At 38.0% G+C, this 9,497-nt stretch overlaps 1 long non-coding RNA gene across 6 annotated transcripts; it reads right to left on the minus strand.

Moving 5' to 3' along the window:
* Positions 1 to 370: 370 nt before the first annotated feature.
* Positions 371 to 8,851, minus strand: LOC124632759. 6 transcript variants are annotated; one of them, XR_006984668.1, is made up of 3 exons: positions 8,753 to 8,851; positions 744 to 924; positions 371 to 618 (listed from the first exon to the last, which is right to left on the minus strand). It is a non-coding gene; the product is annotated as an uncharacterized LOC124632759 (long non-coding RNA). The 6 variants fall into 6 exon arrangements; XR_006984670.1 differs by having other exon boundaries at positions 744 to 935; positions 8,753 to 8,838; XR_006984669.1 differs by lacking the exon at positions 8,753 to 8,851 and adding an exon at positions 5,628 to 5,955 and having other exon boundaries at positions 744 to 935.
* Between the last annotated feature and the right edge of the window lie 646 nt (positions 8,852 to 9,497).

Consider the following 9,497-nt stretch of genomic DNA (forward strand, 5'->3'; position numbering starts at 1 on the left):
ATATCAGTTGATTATATCAATGGATTTAGTTTTTGTGTACCTACTTATTTGTTGTTGCACACAATTCTGTATTACAGTGGAATATCATTCGTAGGCATTATGGAGGTTCTAGAAACTGCTTTATTGAATTAGGTACCTACCTTTTGTAATTAGAGGTACTCAATGAATGTTCATATATTGTATGAACTAGCATTTGTACTTTGTCGATTTTGATGTGAAGTGATTAACAAAAATCCTTCTCTTTTACGCTGGAAAGCTCATTTTTGAAATAAACTTTTTTTTTCTTTTCGGTGTCTTCATCTACAATTGTACCTAAACCATTCCTTTAAATACTCTATAACCACAGTGACAGAAACTGGTCGTCAGAAAATTAAGTTTATCGATATGTATCACTGTATTACCACCATGTTTCATGATTTATGCGTATTTTCCTGTTACATTTATTATTTTAAGTTTTTTTTTATTGCTATCAATACTGGCTGATATGAGTTCGAGACAAGACTCATTAATCATAAATAGAAGTTCATCGCCTCATTGGTTTTGTGGTTACCAGCGTAATTGTGAATCAGAGGTCTAACGCTGAATAGTTCCAATACTCAAATTTTTCATAGAAGAAACCTGAAAGATATTTAAAAATGTGTGCTTTTAGGAAATCGTTATAATGAGGAAATTCATAGTTTAGAACTGTACCCTACAATCGGTAAAATAAGGCATAGTGTGAAAGATTGAGAAAGACAACTTACCTTCAGGCTCCAGCGTTGGTGTGCTACGCTCCTTAAGTAAGTTCCTATGTTACGTTCTGACTCAGGTCTTGTCTTAACACTTTCAGCAATGAGAAGCATGAATCATCCATATGACGTACATTGTCTGTTCACTTCAAAGTCGGCATTCATTGATCCTTAGGTGAGAGGTTACTAAACGTTACTGAAAATTAACTGAATCATCAATTAATAGCAATTTTGTTGCTGCGTATGTTCTTGAGTTCGCACTACACACAAACTTGTATTTAACATTCAATGCTTGTTTTATATGGGGATAAAGTATGGGTGATTGGGAGTAAGTCAATGGACACAAATGTGACATCATTAGGTACTTAATCATTAACATATTGCCTAGTCATGGTCCAGCATACTACTTAAGGATTGCTGTAAACAAATCCTAAGACATTACATAGATCACTTCTACATAATTGGACTAAAACCTCATTTGAAGTCTGGCCACGAACTCCACAAGGTCCGTACTTATGCATGTACCTACTTACATAAAAACTCTAAGTTATATTATAATTATGTATACTTCTCGTAATAGAAAACTAGATTGTCCAGCTATACCTACAACTCACAATGTTAATGCCACGAATACCAAATAAGCCTACCGGACCCATTAATTATGGAGACGTGCCATTTAAAAACATAAATCAGTCTCTATCAATACGAACCTATTTATTTATTGACCTCCTTGATTATTACCTTTTTAGTTACCTATGTCGAATTTAAATTTAGAAAATATTACGTTTTATTATCTGTAATGCTGGCCATCAATCCAATTTTGACATTTTACAGCTTAGCTTAAAAACTATTTGGAAACAACTTCGATACCTATTTTTTTTCTATGTTAAATGGTAAATGAAATGTATTTTTTTTTTCAATAGCCGATGATACCTTCACTCTAACCCAGAAGTTTGATTCGCTTTTTACTTAAAAAACAGCTCATATTCATAGAAATAAGTAATGTACAAAATTATGTCTGCAGCAGGTAGAAGCAATACACAAACTTCATTTCGTAAAACCAAAATATCTTTAAGATCCATGCATTTAGATAATACCGCAATAAAAACAGTACAAGAAACTCACAGTTGGTCGGTATGTAAAAATACCCTCCCCTCGGCTTCATTCACTGAACACAGTATTAACCGACCGAATGAAAGATAGTTTTGTACACTTTATTTTATTTAAATACCCGCATACCTTTATAAATTGTCGTTTTATTTTCATTCATGAATTAGATGTTACGGTTAGTTCCGTCGTAAGTCTCCCACGCTGTATGAATGAGGTGCGCTTGCACATGATTCAAGGAGCGAAAGAAAGGGGCGCGTCACTTCCGCAGCGAGGCGTATGGCGTTACTTCCGGCCGTCACCGGATACGCATGTTCCCTGTTCGCATCAATTATTATTTCCTTCTTAATGTTTCCTTTCATAAAAGCTTAATTTTTAACGTCTTAGAAGTAGAAGAGTGTGTCATTCAATGGCCGTTACAGTTGTCACATTGAGGAAAACTAGAAATGATTTTGCAAATGGCCAATACTTATTCTATATTCCAAATAAACACTGATATTGTGAATCGAATCCGCGATATTCTTCGAAATCGAAATAACTATAAATATCATTGTAGGCAGACCATAAAAAGAAAACACGTGGGCCCGATAACTGGAATTGGCCAAAACAGTCGGATCGTTAAAGCTTACTTTCAGACGAACCGGACGTAGGCTGTATTCACGGTATTGTGTCGCACATAACGCCATATTTTGTCACATGTTTTAATTTATTACAGAATAAAAGGTTATAAAAACTCGATTTCAAAACGAATGCTCAAATCAAGGAGAGTTTGAGAGATAATATTGAATTAATTTCATGAGTTCCTTCGTGTTTCGGATCGATAATGCATCGAATAAGTGTTACTCCTAAACTAAAATAACTTTTATAATTGATATCAAATTGGTGAAATCGCAGTTGATAATACTTATTTCAGTACTTATTTCAGTCAGTCTCCCTCACACTGCTAACCCACAGAGTGATGATTTCCCATTAAAAAAGCTCAAGACAAACTTAAAAAAATAGGTAGGTGTCAGCTAACAACATCTTAATAAGTAGTTAAATCTCTAGTGTAGAATAGTAAGAACATCTATTTAATAGCGACCTTTGAGCAGCCTCCAATTACATACTCCAATTAATTGACACGTGCGGGTGCGATGTACTGAACTCATATACCTACCTGCATTTGCAAATTGTGCATTATCTTATACGCGTGTTTTTACACCCATAGATAGAAACAATTATAATGACTTTAGATGCAGTTTCACCAATTCAAAGTTTGTTCCTGTGTCTATTGAAAAATAAAGTATAAATAGAACCAAGAAGCCACCATTGCTCCCGGTTGCCAACTAGCTCCAGCAAGACGATTGGCTGGTGCAAACTTGGACCCCCTCGCTTATGACGTCAGAGCTATCCGACCCTGACCTGATTAAACTGGGTCACCTAGACAGTCCCCTCCCACAAATCTACTGCTCAATGATATGTACTAAAACATACCGTATGGCTTAATTTTCAAAACCAATTTTATCAATGGTTTGTTGTTACGGAACAACACATTAGCAGCTACTACTACTCAATAAAAATTTCCCCTTGCATTTTGAGTGAATAGCAATTTTTTTCTTTGTCTGACATTAAGTTTTAACGTAGGGGTGACAAGGAAGGATAGCGGAAGTGTAATAAGAATGGAGTTGGGGTTCATTCATTGATGTTTCCGCGGCCTTCAATGGGTGGACGCGAAGTAATGAATTGCAGGTTTGACCGAAACTGAACAAAAACAACGCATGCTTATGATAGGGGACCATTCATAGCGAAGAAGTGTAATCGTTGTGAATGAATATGACGTGTAGCATGGACATTCTCACACATTCTGACTGACGAATTCTATAGTTCGTAGTTTGTACCCCAAAATCTCAATAAAATCAATAGTTTCTAAACTCTCTCTCTCTGCGTCATTCCTCGTAGCTGAACTCTATTATACTGAAATACAGAATTTAATAAAGTTGTGTACCTATAAAATAAAGTATTTATCTCCAAACAATCTCGCGGGTCGCTCAACCAAGCACGTCATTCAATAAACAAGGGAACATCGTAACTTCGAAAAACGAATTCAGACGATCTTGTACCTTAATCCTTTAGCATAGAGTTTGTGTGCTAAGCTAGTGATGGTAAATCTAGGTTGGTTTTTGATGACGTCACGCGACTATCCGTCCATTCATTGATATGTCATGTTACCCCGGCTCCTTACCCTTATCTCGTTAATTACCCCTCCCGCAGTGACGTCAAGGGTAATTTTGCTGCGGTAAATAAAATTCCACTATCTAGATTAGATTTCTGATAACTTGCGTGGTAGGTAACGTTTTGATCCTTTTTAGTTTGCGCCTCGTCTCGACTTGGATAGAGTTTGTTATTGATTTTACACAAACCCGAAACTCGTTGATCTATTAGGCTTCATACTGCAAAGTTGCCAATTATCACACGACCATGATAAATAACTTAATTCTAAATCGCCAGAATTCCATTGTTAAAGAATAAGAATTGAGTTTATTGTTTCTATTATAGTTGACATGAATTCCTTCACGTTGGTGAATGCTTATAATGTGGGTTTCAGAAAAGTTTAATTAGTTACAAAAGCTGTTTTTGAGCACAATTGAAGAAGACTTCTTCTTCCCAGCAAAAACACATAGGAAGTGGTGAAGAGTGGGCGTTTTGGGGGCTGTCTTATGTAATTTTTTTTTGACGTTCGAAAAGTGCTGTTTTGCAGCCAAGTTTGAATAAATGAGTTTTGATTTTGATTTTGATGAAGTGATGAACTTCTAGTTTTTCATCAAAAGCTTTGCAATCCTTACGACATCATAATATTCAGAGTGATTTCCATGAAACTATGCCTATAAATCAGTGACGCAAGCAATGGAATCATCTAGATTCTTCTGCCTACACCGATAGCAACAATGACGATACAGCCGACTAATTATTGATCGCGTCTGAACCTAAAGCTTGACGTCACACAGTGCGTCACTGATCCCAACTACGTAGCAACTTAGGGTTCAATGCATTTTGCCTAGAAGAGGTTCATTTATAGAGGTTTTGCCTTTGTTATACTCGTTTAAGATGCATTAAGGAAAAGAAAGGTCAATGTCAATTACCGAAGAAGTCTTGTACAGGATTTCTTCGAGTTACTTAAAGCGTTGTTCAAACGTTCCTGCAAGTATGAAATGTTCCCATATATATAGACCAATGCAATTTTTTCTTCGATATATATTGGTGCTATAACATCACCCCCGAACATACTTGACTCAGGCAAGAAGCTCACGTTTCAGTCATTTTGGAAATTGTAGATCTTCTCAAGTCACCACTTCTGCTTACCCTACATGGGAGACAGATGTGATATCTATACTAATATTATAAAGCTGAGGAGTTTGTTTGTTTGTTTGAACGCGCTAATCTCAGGAACTACTGGTCCGATTTGAAAATTTCTTTCAGTGTTAGATAGCCCATTTATTGAGGAAGGCTATAGGCTACTTTTTATCCAGGTACGGGAAGTAGTTCCCACGGGATGCGGGTGAAACCGCTGGCAGAAGCTAGTAATGCTATAAAGTGTGCAATTTGTATTTACTTTCACCTCACATCAGTAGCTTGTAACTGCCTTAATGACTCATACTACAGCATTAATTTCCTATAAAGTGTGATTAAATAACCATTCAATTATATTGCCACCATCGTTCATGAATGATAGCGATTACGTCAACGTTAATGGACGCTCATTCATATTACAAGTACACAAAGCATTATTTTCGTAATAAGCATACAGTTACTTACAATCACAACATTATTCGGTAAGCCTAGCCGGCGATAGTTTCGTAAACATGATCGTGTTACGCTCAGGTTTCCGGATAGTACGGTATGTAATTTAAAGCTCACAACATTTACTCGCAACTAGATAATATTACTTCAACGGCACAAAATACAAGAGTTGTGAATGAAACAGTGCGCGTCCGGCGGGTCGGCGAGCGGCGCGAATGGGAGCGGAAGCCCGCGGTTAGTCCACTTCCTGTTTCCTGCAGGGCCGAGAGCGACGCACGCGCACCCGAGCGCGCCCGACCGTGCCCGATCTGCCACGAGCGCCCCCGAACCGCTCCGACTGCCGCCGAACTCCCCATGTACCACCATATCACGCTACGATTTTTCATTGAGCGACACGTCGAGAAAATGGAAAATCTTATGTCGCACGTTACATAAATTGATTTGTTAAACAACACATTAGCTATTTATGTTATTCTACTTGTTTAAATTTATGGGCACATGTCTTTGCGTAGAAGAATTTATATCTCGACAAGTACAACAAACGTGATAAAAACATAATGTAAATCAGATCGGAGTATTGGCTACTTCATCAAGTTTGACTGTCCCCATCATTATCATAATATCCTGTTAGTATGAGTACAGTTATTCTGGTCCCCTGCTTGCCTGGTTGGCGCCTGATGGCATCGTGATATGGATTGGAATAAATTCAGCTTCACAGGTGTTCATTCAAAACCCAAATGATATGTAGTAAAAATCAAATGATGCCATCATTTGTTACCATCTCCCACAGGGCGAAGAAAAACTTTGTAAGTTCGTCAATACAAAATCGAGTGCTGCGCGGGTATTGACAACATTATTACGCCACAAAAGCCACCTTCCAGTGCCATTTGAATTGTATATCATAGTTTACTGAAGTACGTTGAAGATGAATATAATAAGTAGCGTGGATCTACGGGGCATTTGGACCATTTTCTACGTTGTAGAAAACTGAGTTCGTTGTGACCACGTGGCTTACTACGCATTGCTCTACAAAGTAAGCGATTTTCTTTAAGGTAATCCAGAACAGTAGACTGATTTTGACCAGAACTTAAACCATTGTCCTTTCTGAGCAAATAAGCGCTAAACATACGCCGAAATTGTAGAGATTTTTGACTTCTAACCAGTACCCAATCAAAATTCGAATTTCAAATTCAAACGGCTACTGATATGCTGTTCGTAACGAACTTCCATATTTAAAATGTCCGTTGACGTCAAAGAGTCAGAGCCCTATCGTGCCGCACATTAATTGCCCAAATGCGAGTAACATTTTATTATAAGTATATAGCTGCCGATTCGCCTACATGCCGCCTACGCAGCGCCCACGTCCCCCTGCTCCTCTTGAGCACAGACGGACGTAGTAGCGTAGGCTAGTATTGTGGGCGCGAGATCATCTATATACTGCAGATATGACACTCCATTAAAGCATCGCTAGGGTTACGTTCTCTAAAATATTCAGCTCAATATTCGCTATTGACATTTGCCATACTTGAATAATGTAGTAACAAGATTATTCGAATTTTCGCAACAGAGAACAAAGGAGAATACGTAGTTATGAATAAAACGATACAAATTGGCGATGCAAAATGCACCGCTTTTCATTGACCTGAGAGTCTTTCATGATCTAAAGGGCAAATATGACGAACTGAAACGAGGGTGCTCATGCTTAACATCTCTATTGACCAATTGTGTTACCTAAAAATCCAACTGGATGCTTGTCGCACGCTACAAATAAAATAAATCGATCCATCAGAACACTCAATTTGTGAGGTCAATAATCAATCAAATCAATGCGATGTACTTAAGCGCGACTAAACAGCTGCTCAAATGTGTTTGCAGATTCATCCTTCAATTCATATTTTGATGATGTCGTATCTAATGTCGCGTGTTCGACGAATTTGTTCTCATAATTAAAATGTTTATATTTAGCTGAGGGTTTTCCTTAACATTCGAAAACTTTTGGGAAAGTAAAAGACAGAGTAGACAGCAATTTGACATTATTTAACACAAATCATTAGATGATACAGCAGCCGCGTCTCCTATACTTTTAGTCTGTGCGTTATCCCTTTGTGTCGAACAAGGAGCTAGCGACAATCCGATTCAATTGCGCCAACACGAATTGTTTCTAGACTTACACGCAGAATTAATTAGATTGTAGACCACGGCCATTATCGTAGCCGTAGTTACACCTCATAAGCTGTTGTAATGACACAACACAACATTATTACCGGAACTTTATCGTCACAACCGCTTACGCAACAAACAACATTTTCGGATAATACGATAGAAATACCACAAGTATACGACATTGAAAAGTTTCCCGCGTCCAAATAACTTACCTAAGATTATGAATCAATACGCGAATAACATAAATCAGTGGAATCACGTCACGTTAACTGCGAACATTTCCAATATAATTTGAAATGCACCGAACCACTGGTGTTGTTCGAATGTTATGTATAATGGAGTAACAGAAACGGATTATTTAACATGTATTAGACGTTACCTCACGAGTTGGGTAAACAGTAGATATTACGTTACACTCAGGGCGTGATTATGAAAGAGCGTCGGATTACCATGGCTTAGGTCTTAACTAAGAGAGCGGGGTAGGGGAGGTTCCCCACACCCTTCCGCCGGTCCTCCATTCACTACGTAGGCAGAGGGGGAGAGATTACGATGTGTATCGAGGGTTATTTGCATAATCATATTCAGGAGGCAAACTTCGAAATCCCTCAACGAATCATTTCAGGATATTTTTGTTATCAGAAACTCGTTCGACATTTGAATTCGGATAAACTGTGATCTATTTTGGTACTTCAGAATTATGTTATTACCATTTGATATCTAAAAATAGAGACAATGAAGGTCAACAGTAACTTTTTGCTTAGTGGAATCCGGGGGCTAGATATATTTGGAAAGTAAGTAGATATACAGAAATATCATTATAGCTAAATTTTTTGTTGCCATGATACCTACCTATAGGACGGCGCAGGGACTAGTTATAAAAAATAGTTTTATTACTTGTAAAAATAATATGATTAAATCAGATGACTTAATTATCAGCAGCAGTCCACTAAACTTAAATACCAGTTCAATCAACTTACATTTTTGATACCATCTAAAGCACTACCACTGTACAATCATGTTGCTGAATGAGTCCGTAAGACCGTAACAGCAAGCTCGGTTCGCGTGATGTGTTTATCGAAACTAAAGCAGTTTACGTAACCCCTACAAGTCATTGAAGGCTGGAGGAGGGGTGAGGGTGAAGCGTAGGCCGGTATGAATGAACCGAGAGCGCGTCACTGGTTCGTTGCGTGTTTTTCTATACGATGGACGATCGATATAGCATTTTGTTGAGATAAGGGTTGAAAGTTAGAGACTAAATAAAAAGATTCTTATGTTGGAAGAAGAGCTGGTCGAAATCCATAATTTGGAAACATATGTTTTGTTATAATAATAAAAACTATAGAAAATATCTATTACAATAGGTTTTTTCCAACCACATAGGGTTTTGAAACAAACCAATGGTGTCGATAAAAATTATAAATTCTTACAAACAACATCAGTCTCAGGATGCATTGGGGCAGGTCGCCGACCGATACATCTCCAAATCCGCATACGTTTAAATCGGAGCCGTGCGTCATATTTTCGAAGGCAGTTCATTCCGCAAACAAAGGTCACATTGATGAACGGAATGCCGGATGCGGGAGCGGTTCGTATCTTCGCATCAGCCGGTGTCCGGCCGGACGAGCCGGACGCGCGTCCGCTCCGTACCGCCACATCCGATTAAGATGGAATTCACACTAGCGTATTGTCATGTAATGACAATGTCGATTGCAGTGCATTCAT

The sequence above is a fragment of the Helicoverpa zea genome, chromosome 8 (genome assembly GCF_022581195.2).
Source record: "Helicoverpa zea isolate HzStark_Cry1AcR chromosome 8, ilHelZeax1.1, whole genome shotgun sequence".
NCBI classification, from domain to species: Eukaryota; Metazoa; Arthropoda; class Insecta; order Lepidoptera; family Noctuidae; genus Helicoverpa; species Helicoverpa zea.